The sequence below is a fragment of the Neophocaena asiaeorientalis genome, unplaced genomic scaffold (genome assembly GCF_003031525.2).
Source record: "Neophocaena asiaeorientalis asiaeorientalis breed wild unplaced genomic scaffold, Neophocaena_asiaeorientalis_V1.1 scaffold78, whole genome shotgun sequence".
NCBI lineage: Eukaryota > Metazoa > Chordata > Mammalia > Artiodactyla > Phocoenidae > Neophocaena > Neophocaena asiaeorientalis.
In genome coordinates, this window is record NW_020175018.1 from 9,932,743 (window position 1) to 9,955,819 (window position 23,077).

At 39.2% G+C, this 23,077-nt stretch overlaps 1 protein-coding gene and 1 pseudogene across 2 annotated transcripts in view; one reads left to right on the plus strand and one right to left on the minus strand.

The window, feature by feature from the left end:
• Nucleotides 1-23,077, minus strand: part of NR6A1 (nuclear receptor subfamily 6 group A member 1) — a 174,273-nt gene that overhangs the window by 86,701 nt on the left and 64,495 nt on the right. For both annotated transcript variants that reach the window (XM_024762789.1, XM_024762788.1), the window contains exon 2: nt 2,031-2,067. The gene's annotated coding sequence lies outside the window, so the exon portion shown is untranslated. The remainder of the gene's footprint in view (nt 1-2,030; nt 2,068-23,077) is intronic.
• LOC112411561 (60S ribosomal protein L17 pseudogene) lies at nt 8,552-9,114 on the plus strand (annotated as a pseudogene).

Sequence of the window (23,077 nt, forward strand, 5' to 3'; positions counted from 1 at the left end):
TTACATCACTGATAAAATGTTGCAACTCCAATAGTTTCAAAACATACTCCTTCATCCTGATTGTAAAAAAAATCCACTTATAACCATGACTTCAGAATAACTCTGTAAGAAGGTATCATTACCCCATTTTATCAGTGAAGAAATTGAGGCTCAGAATGGTAGTGAAATGCTTAAGTGGTCAGAGCTAGGATCTGACTCTAAGTTTTGAGTGTTTTTTCCTTTCTCAAGTCAATTTCCCAAAGTTATCAAGGTCCTGTTTTATTAGGCCTCTCACTTTCTTGAGGTGTCTTGCTTCTAAGGACAATGTCAGATAAACACTACTGCAGTTGTAGTGTCTTAGACATTCCAACCTAAAGAACAACAAAGTCATGCCAGCCAAGTTCTAAACCATTTAGCATGGTTTTTCTAGATAATGTAGTCATTGGCACAGGTAAGATTAACCTCCAATGATACTGATTTTTTTTTCCTCCAAAATTTTGGGCAACTTGATCTCGTTAATCATTTGTGAAATTGTAAACATTTTGTGAACTAAAAGCAAGAACCTTTTCCAGATGAACATTTGAGATGCTAAAGTAGTATGCCACGTTTTCTAAATCTTTTCATTCATGTAATCAAAAGTGACATAACCTGCAAAATAATAGTTCTAAATCAAAATGAATATTTATAAACACATAGCTATATGTGAATTCTATTTTATGGTTTTTTAGTCTATTTTAGGTACAAATACCTACATAAAATCCCCAATTATATTCTGAATTATTATACCTTTCAGAACTTAGCCATTCCAGTTCTACCAATCAGCTTCTTCTTAAAACTAGTACAGGCTGCACACTAAAGGGGAAAGCACACGGATTCTGAGATCAGACAGATCTGGGTTCCAATTCTTGCTCTACTATTTCATACTTTTGACAAGTTACTCAATTGCTTGGAGTCTCACAGCTTTCTCGTACAAAACAGGGACACCATCCCTTAACCTTTAATGGTTTTTGTAACATATAAAATAAATGAACTACTATATCAGGCAAGCTCAGCTCCTGGGATACAGATGGTGTTCAATGAATGCCAATAGGTGCTTAATGAATGCTGTTATAAATTATTTTTAAAACCCTATAATGAATATGTCTATTGTTCCTCCTATGACCCAGAGAAAGGGAAATGAAGATTAGTGGTATGACATAAAGTAAAAACTTATTTTCACTTCTAGTATTTCTAGCATTTCAGCATTTATTTCCCCCGAATTTGTTAGAATACAGTTGTAACTGGAAGTGGAATTTAAGATGAAATATTTGGATAAAGTGGTCTACATTAGTTGATTAAATTCAAAAATTTAAATATAGTGTGTACTAAATAGTCTCCAAATTGCTACAAAGCAAAACCATTTTCTACACAGCTTGCATTTCTGCAGCAGAGCTTTGAAAGAAAAGAAACCACTGTGTAATCCCACAGATTATGTCTAAAAATAGGATGATAGGCCAGCTGTCAGATGCATACGTTGTAGGGAAAATGGGGCCAAGAATCTCTCCCCAAAAATCACTGCAACTCTTCTGGCATTTGCTCCCATAAGGATGAAAAATTGAAATCTATTCAATTCTAGCAGCTACTACTTTCTTTTTGGACTAGGACAAAGGTTTGGAATTCTGAAGGTTTATGAGGCCTTTTGTGAAATCTCTCCAAATTTGCAAAGTGCTGCTCATAACAGGCTTATAACAGAAGTGTCATGATCTGGAATTACTGCCTCAACACAAGCTCATTTAAAAAAACTTTTGCTTTTTTGTGAACGCTTCCTGCCAGAGTTATTTAACCTTAAAAAAAAAAAAAATGCAATGATTGGGACTGGGTTAACTTGCTGGATAGCCTTAGGTACAGTAAGCCCTTTGTGGGCCTCAGTTTTCTCATCTGCTTAATGAGAAAGTTGTGGGAACGTCTGTGCAAGGTTATCTTTCAGCTATGATGCTCTAGGGATTTTCTGAGCCTCAAAATTTCCAGACAGGATGAACAGAAGATAAAACAAATACCCTTTTGGAGCTAACCTGTGTTAAGGTGCTTCAGTCCAAGAGCTCAGCAACCCTAAAAAGGTGAACAGAAGAAATTTCAATATCTTTTCTGCTGACTGTTAAAGAAGCATAGGGCCAGGACTTCCCTAGTGGTTAAAACTCCGCACTCCCAATGCAGGGGGCCTGGGTTCAATCCCTGGTCAGGGAACTAGATCCTGCGTGCCGCAACCAAGACCTGGAGCAGCTAGCTAGCTAGCTAAGTATTAAATAAGTAAATAAATAAATATTTAAAGAAGAAAGAAAGAAAGAAGCATAGGGACAATTATTGTGGGTAAAGGTGGGAAGCGTCCTGGTGAGAAGAAAGAAAAGTGCTATCTAACTGAAAAAAGTGGGCACACGTCAAGGAAATACATACAGCCTGTGTACTATGTAGTCCACAAATACATTCATCCTACTATTATACAACTGACACTTTTCTAGGTGCTAGGGACAGAATGTGAGCTAGATACTCATTCCTGTCAAGAGTCTCACCAGCTTCTCAAGGCAGTCACAGATCGTACCCAGGTCAATTTCAAACCCTGACCCTCAACAGTCAAATGGAAAGACTATAAAAAGGTTCAGCCTCACATCTGGTACACTTAATACGTTCTGGCTATACCTGGAGAATAACTTACCTTACACCAATGCCTTTAAAAGTTGGCAGTTACAAAAAAAAATAATTGCGTATTGAGTTTGAGAGAGGAGCTTTTAGGTGAGATACTGAGGATCAAAATACTATGTCAGAGGGCTTCCCTGGTGGCGCAGTGGTTGAGAGTCCGCCTGCTGATGCAGGGGACATGGGTTTGTGCCCCGGTCCAGGAGGATCCCACATGCCACAGAGCGGCTGGGCCCGTGAGCCATGGCCGCTGGGCCTGCACGTCCGGAGCCTGTGCTCCGCAACGGGAGAGGCCACAGTGGTAAGAGGCCCACGTACCGCAAAAAAAAAAATACTATGTCAGCTTTGTGACCACCTAGAGGAGTGGGACAGGGAGGGTGGGAGGGACATGCAAGAGGGAGGAGGTATGGGGATATATGTATATGTATAGCTGATTCAGTTTGTTATAATACAGCAGAAATTAACACACCACTATAAAGCAATTATACTCCAATAAAGATGTTAAAAAAAATACTATGTCAGCCATTTATAGCACTCATTTCTTGTTTTTGTTTTTTGTGTTTTTCAGGGAATAGTGATATCATTATTCAAAAACCAAGAGCAGAAAATGCAAGAGAAAGAAGACCTAGTGTCAGAGGTGTCTACTCTGCACTGTAGCTCAGAACCTAAAGGATTTCCTTGTAAAGCAAGGGTCCCCAACCCCCGGGCCGCCAAGGACTGCTACAGGCCCGCAGCATGTTAGGAAACGGGCCGCACAGCAAAAAGGCTGGGGACTGCTGTTGTAAAGGACAGAGGTTTGGCTACTACCTAACAATGTCACCATGAAGAAACTAAATCTGATATGACATGCTTCTACAAGATTATAGGCTTATTTCTTCCTAAACCTCAGACACACTATATATTGTTGAGACAATCCAAGGACTCGAGGAGTTCATGAGGATTCAATCATTCATTCAACAAATGTTTATTGGGTGCTTACAATCCTCGTGATGGGGATCAGAGCAAACAAGACTGGCATGGTCACTGCCCTTACAGACTAGTAGAAGGGACAAACATTAAGCAGTTATATAAAGAAATATTTAATTATAATTGTGATAAGTGTAATAACTGTCGTAAGTACAGAAAGTATGGGTAACAATTACAGGACCAAACTTGGCCTAGGAGAAGTGGAATAACATTCAAGCAATGGAATACAAGGAGAGTGGGCAGAAAGCAAACTATCCACAGAAAAAAAACACATGATTTCTTTATAAAAAATGGTCTAGCCTTTTCTGCTCCCAAAGTCTCAGACATATGTCTCTCCTCAGTGCTCTTAGCACCCTGTACTTGTCGGCACTACTAAGCTGATTTTACTGCAATGTGACAACCAGTTTTATGAGTCTGTCTCCCTTACTAAACTGCAAACTCCTCCAGAATAGGGACCTTATGCAACCTATTTCTGTGCCCCTAATGCCTAGCATTGGGCTAGATACTCAGTGTGCCCTCAGAAATGGTAATTATTATTACTGTGATTACTGCCCTTCACTGACCACTAGATCATTACACAAACTATACAGCTTTGTTCTGTTAATCGAGACCTTTGTCCCACTTCGTAGAGAGACCCCAATAAGTGAGTCCCAGGAATACATCACCTACCACTGATCCCAACACATGCCACTGCTCTCAGCTCCTTTGCAGTGGTGATTTTTGCTTGTTTACATGGATGATTCAGAGCTATCTTTTCCACTGTTCTGTGGTGACTTCCAATGCAAGACTATCAGCCAAGAACAGAAATGCCTTAAAAGGTAGTGATATGAAGATCACAAGTTAGGAAAGGGAGAGGGGGTGAAGAGAATTAGGACACAGCTGTAGTGTTCGTAGGCTAAAACATAGACTCAATGTGTCACAGAAAATTAAATCAGAGGCTGAATATTATTCCCGGTCTCCTGAATAAATGTAAGCAAGGGCCCTGGTACTCTGTCACTGGCTATACTGTAGCCATGCTAGGTCCTCAATGACATCCAGTTCTACACCCTAGAATCATTCTGAACTGGGGAGGCAAGGTCATTGCTCCTCCAGGCTAAATTCTACAAAGCTCCATTTGCCCCAGACAGAAGAAAGAGGATGTCAACTGCTAAATCCATTTTGATAGCTAGAGGAGGATTAAAGAAACTGCACACATGGTGATGTCCGAATCTAAGCAATGAGATTAACCTCCATGTGGACTGCCTATATCTCATAGAGGTTTAAAACAAACAGATCTGCCATCACATTTTCCACATCTAGAATTCAAACTGAAAGGGAAGCCCCACGTGAGATATAGTAATGCACTCTGCTGCCCCAGATTCTAGAGAGACACTAAGACAGGGTCACCGTCCTCTAGAAAGTGTGGGGGAGAAAGACCAGGAAATTATCTACAGTGCCCAAGAAAAGCACAAACAAGGTGCTAAGTGGGAACTCACAGGCAGGAGTGATAAATCTATGTGGAGTGGGGATAGAGCTGATGGAAACTTCACAGTCAGAAGTGGCATTAGAGCTCAATTTTGAAGGAGTAGACTACCAACATGCAGAGAAGGAGGAGGAAGTGGCAAGTGCATTCTAGGCAAAAGCAACAGCAAGTACAACGACATGGCAGCATAAAAGCAGAGGTTATTTTGAAAATATGAATACTTTTGTGTAGCGTGGGTTTAAGACACATGACAGTGAGTGGCAGGAAAAGAGACTCAGGGACATTGAGGAAAGCCAGATTTAGAAAGGTCTTATATACTAGGCTAAACAGTTGGACTTCTGTTTAGGTGGTGGGAATAACATACATTTAAACATACATTAAACATACATTTAATATCATTACAGTTTATTTATTTTGTTAAATACCTGCTATGAAAAAGGCAAGGTGTTTTACATACTTTAGTGCATTTGATGTTCAAAACGCCTCATTGTACACACAAGCAAAAAGACTCAAGAGAGGTCAGGTAACCCAAATCAGGTCTGTTTGACTTCAAAGACTACACAAAATCTCCCAAAAAAGGATTCCTGGTATAGGAACTCCTAGACTTCTGATTCCAAACAATCTAGGGCTCTTTCCAACATACTATGTATGTTATAATGTAAGTTTCAGAATGCTCTCACTTGGGCCTACAGCAAACTGGTGGTATAAAAATGTTCAAGGGGGCTTCCCTGGTGGCACAGTGGTTGAGAGTCCGCCTGCTGATGCAGGGGACATGGGTTCGTGCCCCAGTCCAGGAGGATCCCATATGCCGCGGAGCAGCTGGGCCTGTGAGCCATGGCCGCTGGGCCTGCGCGTCCGGAGCCTGTGCTCCGCAACAGGAGAGGCCACAACGGTGAGAGGCCCGCGTACCGCAAAAAAAAAAAAAAAAAAAAAAAAAAAAAAAATGTTCAAGGAACCCTTGAAATCACTGGCATCAGACCACGTAGGTTCATCTACTCATTCTTAGCAGTCTCTAAAACACAGGAATACTAAGAAATCTAAGATCAATTTTTCTAATGGTCCTTGTCTGAAGGTTTTCTCTCTCCTGACATTACTGCAGTATTTTACATCAACAGCTATTTCAGAAGACAAGGTAGCCAGGTTCCCCAAAGCAGAAATAGGAACAGAATGAGACTGTGGCTTAGATACCACCAAATCTGACACCTGGCTGTGAAAATTCAACAGTGAGGACACACGACTTTGTTGAAACATGTCTAGGCTCTGAAGCGCATTAGTTGGTTGAATTTTGATTATGTTATTTAACCTTTCTGAGCCTCAAGTTCCTTATATTAAAAATGTAGTAATAAACACTACCTTTCAGGATAGCTATGAAAGCTAAATAGTATAAATAAGGTGAAGAAGGAAGGACTCAAAGCCTAGAGCATGGTAGGCACCCAAACCTACCTTTCCTACACACACTTACATACATACTTAGCTAGCATTCTGTCTGCCTACTTCATATGATTTTTGTGAGGCTCAAATAGGGTGATGTCTATGAAAGTCCTTAATTAAGTATCAGTAAAAAATAACTGTCATTATAACTAAGCTCAAAACTCTGCTCAGGGCACAGTGATGACTATTTTTTATAATCCTTGTCTTCAAGGGGCTAACCCTCAGATAAGTGCGCTACAAGTATACAAATGAGTGGAATATAGGTAAGGAGTAGTAGAATTAGTAAGTGCGAGAAGAGTGGTAATAATAGCTAACATAATTGAGCACTTAGCATGGGCCAGATCTAGTCTAGGTGCTTTACCTATATTATCTCATTTAATCCTGAAATAAGCCCTATGGAGCACATACTATTATATGCATAGATATGGAAACTAAAGCACATGATGGCTAGGTAATTTGATTAAGTTTACACAACTAGCAAGTGGTGATACCATGATTGAAATGCATGAATTTTGACTCTACAGCTCATACTATTAGAGATGCAGAGGCATGAATTAAAGAAGTGGAGAAATAATATGGTAACAAATAATGGGGTCTATTAATGAACTCATTGAGCACTCATATTGTGCCAGGCCTGGGCTAAGCACTTCACATGTGAGCTCTTACTTAATTCCAAAAACCCTCTGTGAGCTAGACACCATCCCAATTTTACAGATGAGGCAACAGATTTAATGATGTTGGGTTACTTGCTCAAGGTCTCACAGCTAGTTAGCAGAAAAAAACAGATCTCAAACTTAGCCCTGTCAGTGTGTAAAAAGCACATGCTCTTAACCTCTTTGCTCTTTGGATCAGTGGCAGGCAGTAGTGTTCAGGTTGGGCCCTGATGGCCAAAAAGAATTTGAATAGCTGATAATGAGTTGTATGGGAGTCCAAAGGGCACAGCATGAACAAAGGATTACAAAGTCTGGGGGCTTTACAATAAAAATACAATCATTTTATTTTGTAATCCCTAAATCATAAGACAGGCTGGATATTCTTTTCTGCCATTAAAAACAATCTTTTAGGGCTTCCCTGGTGGCGCAGTAGTTGAGAGTCCGCCTGCCAATGCAGGGGACATGGGTTCGTGTCCCAGTCCAGGAAGGTCCCACATGCCGCGGAGCAGCTGGGCCCGTGAGCCATGGCCGCTGAGCCTGTGCATCCAGAGCCTGTGCTCTGCAACAGGAGAGGCCACAACAGTGAGAGGCCCGCGTACCGCCAAAAAAAAAAAAAAACGTTTAAATTAAAACAGCAGTATATATGTTATAGAATATTGGGAAATATATAAAGAAGCAAAAATAAGAAAATAAAGCATGTCTTAGAAAAGATGTCTTTGAAAAGAAGAGAGTTATGGAAAATTAGTTGGAAAGGTACTTCAGGGACTGACTGCAGCAGCTTTGGCCTTAAATGCTGGACTGGGGAACCAAAACTACATTCCAAATGCATTGGAAGATTGTGAGCAGAGAGGGAGTATAATTAGAGACTTAAGCCATGTTTAAGACAGACTTAAACGGAGAGACAAGAGGCAAGAAGATCAGGGAGGAGCCCATTATAGTAGACCAGGTAAAAGCTAAGGGTCTGAGTTATGAGCAGGCTATGTATCATGACCACTGTAAGCTCAGACTGAGTCAGACCTAAGTTTGAACTTGGCTCCATTATTTACTAGCTATGTGATGCTGATTAAGTTAACTTAAACCTTGTGAGCCTCAGTTTCATCATCTATAAAGTAGGGATAATAAAACCCATGTAAAGAGTTGTTGTGAGGACTAAGTAAGCTATGAAACAATTAATGTGATTCAGGTTTCTCAACTTCTACACTATTGACATTTTGGGCCAAATAATTCTTTTTTTATGGAGGAGCTATCCCTGTGCATTAATAGGATATTTAGCAGCATCCTTGGTCTCTACCTACCCGTCCCCTCCCCACCCACCCTGGTCCCCAGGTTGTGACAACCAAAAGTGCTCGATCTTCCTTTTCCGGTTAGTGGCCTGAGGTGACCTCTAAAAATGGTTCACTATTCACTTGACCCAGAAAATGCCACAAAATCATGCAAGTCGAGAGGTTCAAATCTTCGCGTTCACTTTAAGAACACTCGTGAAACAGCCCAGGCCATTAAGGGTATGCATATCCGAAAAGCCACCAAGTATCTGAAGGATGTCACTTTAAAGAAGCAGTGTGTGCCATTCCGTCGTTACAGTGGTGGAGTTGGTAGGTGTGCCCAGGCCAAACAGTGGGGCTGGATGCAGGGTCGGTGGCCCAAAAAGAGTGCTGAATTTTTACTGCACATGCTCAAAAATGCAGAGAGTAATGCTGAACTTAAGGGCTTAGATGTAGATTCTCTGGTCATTGAGCATATCCAGGTGAACAAAGCCCCCAAGATGCGGCACAGGACTTATAGAGCTCATGGTCGGATCAACCCATACATGAGCTCTCTGTGCCACATTGAGATGATCCTTACTGAAAAAGAACAGATTGTTCCTAAACCAGAAGAGGAGGTTGCCCAGAAGAAAAAGATATCCCAGAAGAAATTGAAGAAACAAAAACTTATGGCCCGGGAATAAATGCTACAAAAAATAAATGCAAATAAAAGTTAAAAAAAAAAAAAGCGCTCGACATGGCCAAATAAACTCCGGTTGATAACTACCTGGCATAATTTCTGGCATATAAAGTATCAATAAATACAAGCTTTAAAAAGTTGCAGGGAATGAAGGGAGGGGAAGGTGGTTACTCAGTGATGAAAACAGAAATGTAAAAGTAAAACAAAGACAGATAAGATGAATTGCCTGGCTGACTGGATATGGAGATCATGAAAGAAGAAGGTACAGGAGGTTACCACAGCTTTAACTCTGTGTGATTCATCCAACCAAAACAAATAAGGAAGAAAGGAGAGTGTGAAGGCTTAAGGGACCGAGAGACATGCAAATAAAGATATTTGAAAGGATTAAGAATTCTGGTCTTTAGCTAGGGAGAAGGGTCAGTGTAGGTCTATGAATCAAATATAAAAATCACTCTTTATGTTTCCTGAGCTTTTAATGTTTTCAGTTATAGTTCCAAAGTGAGTACTAGTCACAAGCCTTAACTGTAGAGCTCTCAGGAGAAATAAAAGACATGTTTGACAATGAATATGTATTGTCATTAAAATCAGAAAAAAAGGTATTCTATTTTCAGAAGGAAATATAATCAGAAAAAATATATAAAGCAAATAAGACATTAAAAAAAACACTACAAATTTGTACAAAGTGACAGACTTTGTTAGTGTTCCATCCTTTCACCAGAAAACTGAAAAACTGGTTATGTACTGATCTTCCGAAGATTAAACCAACTTCAGAGCTTCTAGTATGTGCCATTTATTTTAGAGATATTGGTGAAAGAAAAAAAGTTGAATCCAAACCTATGCATGTTCAAATTCCAGTAGTTTGATACCTTTCGGAAAAGTCAGATCTATCTGGCTCTATAACCTCCCGGTCCCCAGCAGACCCCCATGGCAACTCTTGCAGCCTTTGCCAAGCCACCTGAGCAAACAAGTCTGTATCCCTGCTTGTCACCTGCTACGTAGTCTATTCCAAGGCCCTTTCAAGCACTAGTCAAAGCAGAAAAGCACTGAAACTGATCTGACACATCTACATACAGTGACCGTACTTTGATTTTTCCAAGATTATTATGTTCTGTGGTCTCCATGAACCAATGTTCTATAAATTCCAATATTCAGGAATTCAAACTAAATCTCCATATAAAAAGCCCATGTGATATCATGACACATTTGTCGAAATCCATAAAGTATAAAATATGAAGAGTGAACCCTAATGTAAACTATGAATTTTGGGTGATAATATTGTACAATATCAATGTAGGTTGACTGATTATAACAAATGTACCATTCTGGTATGGGATGTTGATGGGAGGAGATTGTACAATATGTTTGGAAGTGGGTATATGGAAACTCTGTACTTTCTGCTCAATATTGCTGTGAACTTAAAACCTTTCTAAAAAATAGTCTATTTAAAAGGGGAAAAAAAATTTCATGTGAGATCTGTTGTTCTGATTTTGGATTCAGAAAACGTGATCCTTGTAGATGTGCAGGAGCAGATGTCAGAGAGAGGACTTATGCTAAGGGCCAGAGACAAGGTCTGAGAAAGCAAGCTCTGAGCTCCTGGGATTGTCATGAAGAAAATAAAATTTTCCAATCAAAAAATGCAGAAATCGGGCTTCCCTGGTGGCGCAGTGGTTGGGAGTCCGCCTGCCAATGCAGGGGACACAGGTTCGTGCCCCAGTCTGGGAGGATCCCATGTGCCGCGGAGCGGCTGGGCCCGTGAGCCATGGCCGCTGAGCCTGCGCATCCGGAGACTGTGCTCCGCAACGGGAGAGGCCACAGCAGTGAGAGGCCCGCGTGCCGCAAAAAAAAAAAAAAAAAAAAAAAAAAAAAAAAAAATGCAGAAATCCAAATGGTGAGCTTTCTCATTGCAGCTGGATAAAGACTCCCATTTTTGTCATGGGGTAAATTTATATGTGCCAAATTTACAAAGAGGGGTGTAGAAAGTGAGTAAATGCATCGTCAGGAAGCTCTCTAAACTAAATGACAATTTTTGGATAAGGTTAAAAGTAGGAAGAAATGACATCCCTATCTCAAATTCTTTAAAAAATCAATACCACTTCCAGTTTCCAGTCTGGCCATGTATGGAGCTTAGAAGTTGCCACTCTGTCCTAACAACAAGAAAAAGCTGAACAAATTGGAAAATCAACAACTCTTCATAGATGTGGCAGAGAAGTGAGGTCAGATGGCAAAACACTGTCCCCAAAATTGGAGAGACAGATACAGTTAACAGAGAATCACAACCTACTAAAGCTGAAACTCTTGAGCAGAAAATTCCACAGGAACCAGTGCCAGAGTAAGAACACCTAAGCTGTAGTTGATGAATTGTTGGAAGCTAAGTGTGGATAACTCTGAGAGTTAAAACTCCAGAGGGAGGACTTCCCTGGTGGTCCAGTGGTTAAGACTCCATGCTTCCAATGCAGGGGGCACGGGTTCAATCCCTGGTTGGGGAAGTTCCGCATGCTGCATGGCACGGCCAAAAACAAAAAACTCCAGAGGGACCCAGTCACAGGAGGGCTCCACACTTTTGTGAGTTTTACCTCCAAAACCTCTACCAGGACCTCACAGTGAGTATCAGAGAAAAATTCCTTCTTGCTTCCAGAAGAGAGAGGGGAAAAAGACCCCTGAAATATACCAGAGCATTCTGTTCTTAACAAGGCCTGCATTCAGGAAAAAATTATTTTATTAGAGCCTAACTTGCTGGAGTTTTATCAGAGTCTAACCAACCTAGGAGACGGGAAATACCCAACTCTAGCTTCCTCTAACATCCCACATGAAGAAAAAGGAACAACCCAACTCCAGCCCACCCAGCCATCCTGTCCCACCTAAGGGGGAAAAGAACCCTGAGAAGCACTAGTAAAGTTCGCTGTTCTGCAGCACTGGCTCACCAAAACACTGAGACCAAATCAAAGGACTACAGAATGCTTCCCCTTCCCCACATGTTACCACTACATTACTAAAGGCCTGTTTATAGCAGTTCCTTTTACCTAGTACACCACATTCAATTTTCAACAAAAAAACCCCACAAGGCATACTGAAAGGCAAAACAAGCATCAGAAATCAGAGTCAGACACTGCAGAAATGTTGGAATTATCAGACCAGGAACTTTAAAGAATATGATTAATATGCTAAAGGTTTTAATGGAAAACAGACAACATGAAAGACAGATGGATAATTTAAGCAGGGAGGTGGAAATTCTAAGAAAGAATCAAAATAAAATGCTAGAAAATAGAAAATACTGTAATAGAAATGAAGAAGGCTTTGATAGGCTCAATAGTAGACTGGGCGTGGCTAAAGAAAGATCTCTGACCTTGAAGATATGACAGTAGAAACTCCCAAAACTGAAAAGCAAAGAGAAAAAAAGACTGAAACAAACAAAAGAACAGAATCTCCAAGGACTGTGGGACAACAAAAGGTGTTACGTATGTGTAATGGGAATACTAGAAGGAAAAGAAAGAAACAGAGCAATATTTGAAGTAATAATGACTGAGAATTTCCCCCAAATTAATGTCGGATACCAAACTACAGATCCAAGAAGCTCAGAGAACACCAAGCAAGATCAATGCCAAAAAAACCCCACTACACCTAGACATCATATTCAAACTTCAGAAAATCAAAGGTTAAAAGAAAAAAATCAAATCTTGGACTTACCTGGTGGTCCAGTGGGTAAGACTCCAGGGAGCCCGGGTTCGATCCCTGGCCAGGGAACTAGATCCTGCATACATGCTGCAACTAAGAGTTCGCATACTGCAACTAGGAGTCCACATGCCACAACTAGGAGTCCGCATGTCGCAACTAAGAAGTCCACATGCTGCAACTAAGAGCCCGCATGCCATAGTGAAGATCCCACATGCCGCAACTCAGACCCAGAGCAGCCAAAATAAAATAAAATAAAATATAAAAATTAAAAAGGGTGACATAACTTAAAAGAAAAAAATTTTGAAAGAAGCAGGAGGGAAAAAACATCCTACCTATAGAGGAGCAAAGGTAATAATTACATCCAAGTTAACCTCAAAATGATGCAAGCAAGAAGGGAATAGAGTAAAATGTTTAGGGTGATGAGAGAAATAAACCCACCAACCTAGAATTCTGTATCCTGTGAAATTATCCTTCAAAAGTGAAAGAGAAATAAAGAATTTCTCAGACAAATAAAATTGGAGAGAATTCATTGCCAGTACACCTGCCTAGCAAGAAATGTTAAAGTAGTTCTTCAGAGGGAAGGAAAATGTTAATAAAGTCAGAAACTCAGATCTACATAATAAGAAGGAAGAGCACTGGAGAATAAGTAAAGGTAAAATTAAAACTTATTTTTCTTATTCTTAGTTCTAACAAGTAACAGTTTAAAATAATAATAGTGGGCTTCCCTGGTGGCGCAGTGGTTGAGAGTCCACCTGCCAATGCAGGGGACACAGGTTCATTTCCCGGTCCGGGAAGATCCCACATGCCGCGGAGCAGCTAGGCCCGTGAGCCATGGCCGCTGAGCCTGCGCATCCAGAGCCTGTGCTCCGCAACGGGAGAGGCCACAACAGTGAGAGGCCCGCGTACCACAAAAAAAATAGTAATAGCATGTATTCTACTGTATATACTTACATGTAAGTGAAATGAATGACAACATGATATAAGGGATGGGAGGTAGGAATTAGGAATATTTTGTTATTATAAGGTATGCATACTACTTGTGAAATAGTATAGTGTTATTTGAAAGCTGACTTAGATTAGTTGTAAACGTATATTGCAAACTCTAGGGCACCACTGAAAAAAAGTTAAAAAAGAAGTACAATTGACATACTCAGAAAAGAAAGAAAACAGAATCATATAAAATGCTCACTTAAAACTGCAAGAGGCAGAAAAAAATGTGGAAGACAAAATTAAGGACAAATAACAAGGGCAATAAATAGAAAATACTAACAAATATGGTAGATATTAATCCAACTATATCAATTATCACCTTAAACATCTTAAATACACTAATTGAAAGACAGAGATTGTCAGAGTGGATCCAAGACCCAACTACATGTTGTCTATTGGAAACACACATATAGATTAAAAGTAAAGGAATGGAGAAAGATATATCATGGTAACATCAATCAAGAAAGCAGGTGTGTCATCAAAAAACAAGTGTTTTGATGTTTGATGTGTTTTAAGGACACCCCTGCCCTGCTTTCTTTTGATTGGTGTTACCATGATATATCTTTCTCCACCCTTTTACTTTTAGTCAAAAAGACAATAAGTAAAGTCTTGGTGAAGATGTGGAGAAAAGGTAAATCTTGTGCACTGTTGGTGGGACTGTAAACTGGTGCAGCCACTATAGAAAACAGTATAGAAGTTCCTCAAAAAGTTAAAAATAGAACTGCCATAAGATCCAACAATTTCACTTCTGGGTATTTACCCAAAGAAAACAGAAACACTAATTTGAATATACAGACATACATAACAATCTTCATTGCAGCATTATTTACAATAGGAAGATACGGAAGCAACTTAAGTGTCCATCAATAGACAAGTGGGTAAAAAGATGTGGTTATGTATATAAAATGAAATATTATTTGGGCACTAAAAAAATGAAATCCTGCCATTTGTGACAACATGGATGAATCTAAAGGATATTATACTAAGTAAAATAAGTCAGACAGAGACAAATACTGCACAATCTCACATTTGGAATCTAAAAAAACAAAACAAAATGAAACAGACTCACAGACACAAAGAACAAATAGTTGGTTGCCAAAAGAGGGGGGTGGTGGAGTGGATGATATTGGTGAAGGGGATTCAGAGGTACAAACCTCCAGTTACATAATATAAGTCATGGGGTTGTAATATATACATTAAGGAGTACGGTCAATAATATTGAAAGTTGTACAGGAAGAGATGGTTACTAGACTTACCATGAGGATCATTTCACAATGCATACAAATGTCAAATCATTATGTAGAACACCTGAAACTAACATAATATTGTATGTAACCTATATTTTTTAAAAAGTAAATGAATTGACAGATGGGTAGAGGGACAGATGGATGCATAGATATGGATTAAAGCAGAGTGAAACAATGGGAGAATATAGGAGGTGGGCATATGAGTATTCACTCTACAGTCTTTAACTTCTCTGGTGTTTGAAATTTTTGTAATAATATTTGGGGAAAAGTTTTTTAAATACTTCAAAAAAGTTATAATTTTTGGAACTGACTGATGAGTACATTGGGGCTCTTTATACCATTCTCTTTACATCTGCATATATTTGGATATTTCCACAATAGAATTTAAAAACTTTAAAAACAAGTTAACAGGCTAAAAAAAAAACTAAGAATGGGTATATTAATTTCAGACAAAGCAAATTTCAGAGTGAGGTAAGTTATCAGGGATAACAAAGGGCATTACATAATGATAAAGGCATCAGTACTCCAAAGATGACATAACAACCCTTAATGTGTATGCACCTAACAACACAGCATCAAAATATGAGGTAAACTCATTATTTAAATTTACAATTCTTTGACCCAAAATGTGGTTGAATACTTATTCATACTGTTTCATTTTTAAATATTTATTTATGTCTGTGTGTCCAATTTTTATTGTGACATATATCAAAAGTATGTGTATGTATAATTTAAATCATCATAATAATATAGTAAACACTAATTTTTTAGCTTATGAAAAAATATGAGGTAAAAACTGATATTGATAGAACTGTAAAAAAAATAGATTTGAATCTATTATTATAGTTGGACACTTTAACACCCATCTATCAGAAATGGACAGATCCAACAGCCATAAAATCAGTAAGAACACAGCTGAACTAAACTGAACTACAAATCAACTGAATATAATTGATATTTACAGACTACTTTATCCAACAACAGCAATATTACACATTCTTCTCAAGCTCATGTGGAACGTCCACCAAGACAGACCACATTCTGGATCATAAAACACACCTTAACAAACTTAAAAGAACACAAATCATACAGTGAATGTCTGCTCTCAGATCACAATGGAATTAAACTAGAAATCAATAACAGCAAGATAGCTGGAAAATTACTTAAAATATTTGGAGATTAAACAATACAATTCTAAACACATGGGTCAAAGAAGAAATCTGAAGAGAAATTTTAAAAATATTTTGAAATATTTTAAAAATGAAAATACAACTTATCAAATGAAATACAACTTATCAAAATTTGTAGGATGCATCAATAAAAGTGCTTAAAGAAAAATTAATAGCACTGAATGTTTTAGAGTTGAATTTGAATTCAATATTAGAGTTGAAAATTGAATATTAGAAAAGATCTAAAATCAATAATCTAAGCTTCCACCTTAGGAAACTAGAATATGAAGAGCAAATTAAACCCAAAGCGAGCAGAAGAAAAGAAATAATAAGAACTAGAGAAAAAAAAAAAAACCAATGAAATCGGAAATAAGAAATCAATAGAGAAAATCAACAAAACCAAAAGCTGGTTCTTTGAAAAGATAAATAAAATCAATAAGCCTCTAGCCAGGCTAAGAAAACAAGGGAGAAGACACAAATTACCAAAACCAGAAATGAAAGAGGTGACATCAGTACAGATCACACAGACATTAGAATAAAGAAATACTATGAACAACTTTATGCCCGCAAATTTGATAACCTAGATGAAATGGACCAATTCCCAGAAAGACATAATCTCCCAAAACTCACACAAGAAGAAATCATCTAAATAGGCTTATTATTAAATTAAATCAATAATTAATTATCTTCCCAAACAGAAAGCACCAGGCCCAGATGGGTTCACTGGTGAATTCTACAAAATTATACCAATTTTCTATAATCTCTTCCAGAATACAGAAGCAGAAGGGATATTTCTTAACTTATTATGTGAGGCCAGCATTCCAAGACCTTGTAAGAAAATTACAAACCAATTTCTCTCATTAATACGGATTTAAAAATCCTCAACAAAATACTAGCAAATGGAATCCAACAATGTAAACAGAAATATACATCATAACCAAATGGGGTTTATTCCAGGTATGCAAGGCTGGTTTGTCATTTGAAAATTATTAATATAATCCATCGAATCAACATGCTAAAGAAAAAAAACACTTGATCATATCAATAGATGCAGAAAAAAGCATTTGACAAAATCCAACACCCATTCCCAATAAAAACTCTCAGGAAACTAGGAATAGAGGGAACTTCCTTAATGTGATAAAGAACATCTGCAAAAAACCTACAGCTAACACCAAACTTAATGATAAGAAACTCAAAGCTTTCCTGCTAAGATCAGGAACAATGCAAGGATGCCCCTCTCACTACTGCTTTTCAACATCACACTGGAAGTCCCAGCTATTGTGATAAGACAGCAAAAAGGAAATAAAAGGTATACAGATTAGGAAGGAAGAAATAAAACTGTCTTTGTTCACAGATGACAAGATCGTCTATGTAGAAAATCCTAAAGAATCAACAAAAAACTCCTGGAACTAATAAGCAGTGATAATAAGGTTTCAGGATACAAGGTTAATAAACAAAAGTCCGTCACTTTCCTATATACCAGTAATGAACAAATGGAATTTGAAATTAAAAATACATTACCATTTACAATAGCACAACCCTCCCAAAATGAAACACTTAGGTATAAAACTAACAAAATATGTACAAGATCTATATGAGGAAAACTACAAAATCCTGATGAAAAAAATGTCAAAAAAGTACTAGAGAGATATTACATATTCATAGATAGGAAGAGTCAATATCACCAGATACCAGTTCCTCCCACCTTGATTTACAGATGCAATGCAATCTCAATCAAAATCCCAGCAACTTATTTTGTAGATATCAACAAACTGATTCTAAAGTTTATATGCAGAGGCAAAAGACCCAGAATGGCCAATACAATATTGAAATAGAAGAACAAAGCTGAAGAACTGACACTATCTGACTTCAAGAATTATTATGAAGTCACAGTAATCAAGACAGTGTGGTATTGGGGAAAAAACAAATAGATTAATGGAACAGAAATAGAGAGCCTAGAAACCGACCCACATAAATACAACCAAATGATCTTTGACAAAGGAGTAAAGGCAATAAAATGTAGCAAAGTTAGCCTTCAAGAAATGGTGCTGGAACAACTGGATATCTACATATTAAAAAAAAAAAAATCAATCTACACACAGACCTTACACCCTTAACAAAAATTAACTCAAAATGGATCACAGGCCTAAACGAAAAACACAAAACTATGAGACTCCTAGAAGATAACAAAGGAGAAAACCTAGATGACCTTGTGCATGGCAATGAATTGTTGGGTACAACACCAAAAGCATGACCCATGAAAGAAATAATTATAAGCTAGACTTCATTAAAATGAAAAATTTCTGGTCTGCTAAAGACAATGTCATTAGAATGAGATGACCAGACTACGAGAAAATACTGGTAAAAGACACATCTGAGGGCTTCCCTGGTGGCGCAGTGGTTGAGGGGACACGGGTTCGTGCCCCGGTGTGGGAAGATCCCACATGCCGCGGAGCGGCTGGGCCAGACTGCTATCCAAAAGTATAAAAGAAACTCTTAAAACTCCACAATAAGAAAAAACCCTCAACAATAAGAAAATGAACAACCAAATTAAAAAATAGGTGAGAAACCTTACTAGACACCTCACCAAAGAAGATACAGAGATGGCAAGCAAGCATAAGATGTTCAACATCATCTGTCATTAGGGGAGTGCAAGTTAATATGACAAGATATCGCTACACACCTGTTAGAATGACTCCCACACCAAAAAATGAGAGAGAGAGAGAGAGAGAGAGAATATCATATGCTGGGGAGGATGATGTAGAGCAACCGGAATTCTCATTCCTTGCTGGTAGAAATGCTACCTTGGAAGACAGTTTGGCAGTTGCATACAAACTAAACATACTCATACCATATGATCCAGTAACCACCCTTGGTATTTACCCAAATGAACTGAAAACTTATGTCCACACAAAAACTTACATACAGATGTTTATATATAGCAGCTCATAACTGCCAAAACTTGGAAGTGGCTAAGATGCCCTTTGGTAGGTGAGTGGATAAACTGTGGTACATCCAGACAAAGGAATTGTTATTCAGTGCTAAAAAGAAATGAGCTATCAAGCTATGAAAAGACATGGAGGAAACTTAAATGCATATTACTAAGTGAAAGAAGCCAATCTAAAAAGGCCACATACTATATGATTCCAACTGTATAACATCTGGAAAAGGCAAAACTATGGAGACAGCAAAAAGATTAGTAGTTGCCAGTAGTTAGGAAGGAGGGAGAGAGGGATGAATAGGCAGAGCACAGAGAATTTTTAGGGCAGTGAAACTATTCTGTAACATACTGCAATGGTAATACACATCATTATCTATTTGTCAAAATCCACAGAAAGTACAATACCAAGAGAGAAATCTAAACTATGAGGACTTCCCTGGTGGTCCAGTGGGTAAGACTCCACACTCCCAATGCAGAGGGCCTGGGTTAGATCCCTGGTCGGGGAACTAGATCCCACATGCATGCCGCAACTAAGAGTCCACATGCTACAACTAAGAAGTCCACATGCCGCAACCAAGAGTCTGAAGGCTGCAACGGAGATCCTGTGCGCTGCAACAGAGATCCTGCGTGCCGCAACAAAGACCCCCCCGGTGCTACATACATTCATGAATGTATGCATGCATGCATGAATAAATAAATAAATATATTTTTTAAAAGAGCAGTGGCTGAAACCAACAATGGTCATTTTATAAATAAATAAATAAATAAAATAGAAACTGGATTTTGGGTGACAATGATGTGTCAGTGTAGGTTTACCAACTGTAACAAATGCATCACTCTGGTACTGGATGTTGATAGTTGGTCGGGGGTCATGCACGTTGGGAACAGGGAGTATATTGGAACTCTCTGTAGTTTCCACTCAATTTGGGGGTGAACCTAAAGCTGCTCCAAAGATAAAGTTTATTAGTTAAATAAAATACATATGAAAGAAAAAAATACTAATTTTCTAAGTTTTCAAGTATTAATAGCTATTGCCTTTAGAAGCCTGGAGAAAAAACGGCGGTACAATTTTTACAAAGAACAAAACCATATATTCACAATTTTTGAAGTTAAAAAAGGCTCCCTTAAAACTGCTTAAGTGAATTAATCCCTGCCATGTTTTGTCAGTGGGCACTTATGACTCTAATGGGAATGGTGACCATGTAAACTTCTAGAAAGTGTGTGATTTCAGTGGCAGGTATCTCCTGAACATGGCCTCTCCATATATTTAAAAGGTTAATAGGGACTCCCCTGGTGGTCCAGTGGCTAAGACTGAGTTCCCAATGCAGGGGGCCTGGGTTCAATCCCTGGTCAGGGAACTAGATCCCACGTGCCACAACTAAGACCCAGTGCAGCCAAATAAATAAATAACTATTTAAAAATAATAATGAAGGTTAATAAACCTGCTTGGAGAGGCCTAGTAGTAATTACAAATGGTAAGTCAGGCCAAAACACTGGCCACCAATGGCCTGCATCTGAACCATATCCCTCGGGAGTGCTGGTACCTGCCTAGGTTCAGCCCTCTGTGACCTGGAATTCAGCTCTGGCTTCTTCCTGTGATACAGTCTGACCCCATGTGGGCTCAGCCCATAGCCAAGTACCTTTTTGCCCTATCACCTTCTGCCCAGTAACCATGTGGCTCTGGATCAGTGGATATTCCAAATCTCAACAGCCCTAAGTCCCTCAATGTTACAATCAGCTCCTGAAGATTTTGATGCCCTGAATTTTTAAATGATGTTTAAGTCACCATAACACAACTCTGAACTGAATTTCTTTTTAAAGTTAAAATGCTCAAGAATGATTTGATACTTTAAATGGAAAAAAGGGGTAAAAACACCACCACCATTCTCTGAACACTGGCAATGCCCTTGAGAGGCACTGGAAGTGCGTTAGTGAAGACAGCAAATAGGTAATACAAAGAGACAGCTTTGGAGCCACACCAAAACAAAAACAAAATCCATACACACCAAAAACAAAACAAAACAAAACCCCACAAAAAACCTGAGTTAGATTACTGGCTCTGTCTTAGGAATCTTGAAGAAGCTAGTACTTAACCTCTCTGTACCTCAGTTTTCCTCATTTGTATAAAGGAGGAAATGACAATGCCAACTTAGTAAGGATGATATTAAGAATTCAGAGTAACAGTTCTGCATAACAGTTTTGCAAAGTCCCATCTTTACCCTTGATGTGATCCATGAGAAGACAAAATGGGGGAGAAAAAGTAGGCCTTATCATATATCTAAAGAAATTATCCAAAATCCCTGCTTTAATTATATAATCAAATGACTAACATTGGACCAGTCTCTTCACAAAAAAATGAGCATTTTCTTGGCAGCCACAGGAGTAATGTTTTATGACCCATGCCTTCGACCCAATCCTACCCACATGATTTAACCCTTTTCCCTAGCAGACACTGGGGCACCTGACTAGTTTTGCCTACCCAAGAAACAAGGAGGTCCAGAAGCTTTGGAGAGCCAACCCAGTTCAAGCTCAAAAGAGAAAAAAACCTATGTCCAAGTCATGGCAGAAGAAAAAAAGGAAAAACAAAAACAAAACCCAGCAGGTTAATAAAGGAAGCTAGCAGAAGATTAAACTCCTGTTTTTCACTGAAAAGCAACTGCATAAAGACTAAAAACATAAATCTGTACTGATTAAAAAAGTGTTGGAGGTGGGACTTCCCCTGTGGTGCAGTGGCTGAGAATCCACCTGCCAATGCAGGAGACATGGGTTTGATCCCTGCGCCGGCAGGATCCCACATGCCACGGAGCAACTAAGCCCGTGTGCCACTGCTACTAAGCCTGCGCTCCAGAGCCCTTGAGCCACAACTACTGACCCCACGTGCTGCAACTAGCCCGAGTGCTGCAATTACTGAAGCCCGCACACCTAGAGCCCGTGCTCTGCAACAAGAGAAGCCACTGCAACGAGAAGCCTGTGCACTGCCACGAAGAGGAGCCCCCACTCACCGCAACTAGAGAAAGCCCACGAACAGCAACGAAGACCCAACGCAGCCAAAAAAAAAAACAAAAAAAAAAGTGTCGGAGGTATCCTAGACAAACCCCACACTACACAGGAATAAGAAAGCAGCTCTATTTCCACAGTGTTGGGTTTTCAAAGGCTTCCATCCTATGACATAACCCTTTATTCTTAAAGCCTAGGAATGTCCCCTTCTACACAGTCTCATTAACTTAGAGCTCCAATTCGGCTCTGAGGTGAAGGTACAATTTTTAAAGGTAGGTGTAGTGTAGATTCTATCCCAACCTCAGCCACTACCTGACTTTGTGATTGTTTAAGAATCATTTCTTTTCTCTGAGCCTCAATGTTTCTTTTCTGTAAAATAAGGATAATACACAAAATAGTTTCTTGGGGCACTGTAACTGTTCTGTGTCCTGATTGTTCTGTATCCTAATTTCAAGAAATAAAAATAAATGAAAACAATAGGGATAATAACTTTCCCCTCACAGAACGGTCATGAGAATTAAACTAAAACCTATGTCAAAAGGGCCTAGAGGGCTTCCCTGGTGGCACAGTAGTTAAGAGTCTGCCTGCCAATGCAGGGTACAGGGGTTCGAGCCTGATCCAGGAAGATCCCACGTCACGGAGCAACTAAGCCCATGCACCACAACTACTGAGCCTGTGCTCTAGAGCCCGAGCACCACAACTACTGAAGCCCATGTGCCACAACTACTGAGCCTGTGCGCTAGAGCCCGAGCACCACAACTACTGAAGCCCATGTGCCACAACTACTGAAGCCCACATGCCTAGAGCCCATGCTCTGCAACAAGAGAAGCCACCGCAATAAGAGGCCCGCGCACTGCAACAACAGTGGCCCCTGCTGCTGTAACTGAAGAAAAGCCTGCATGCAGCAACAAAGACTCAACACAGCCAAAAAATAAATTAAATTAAATTAGATTAAAAGG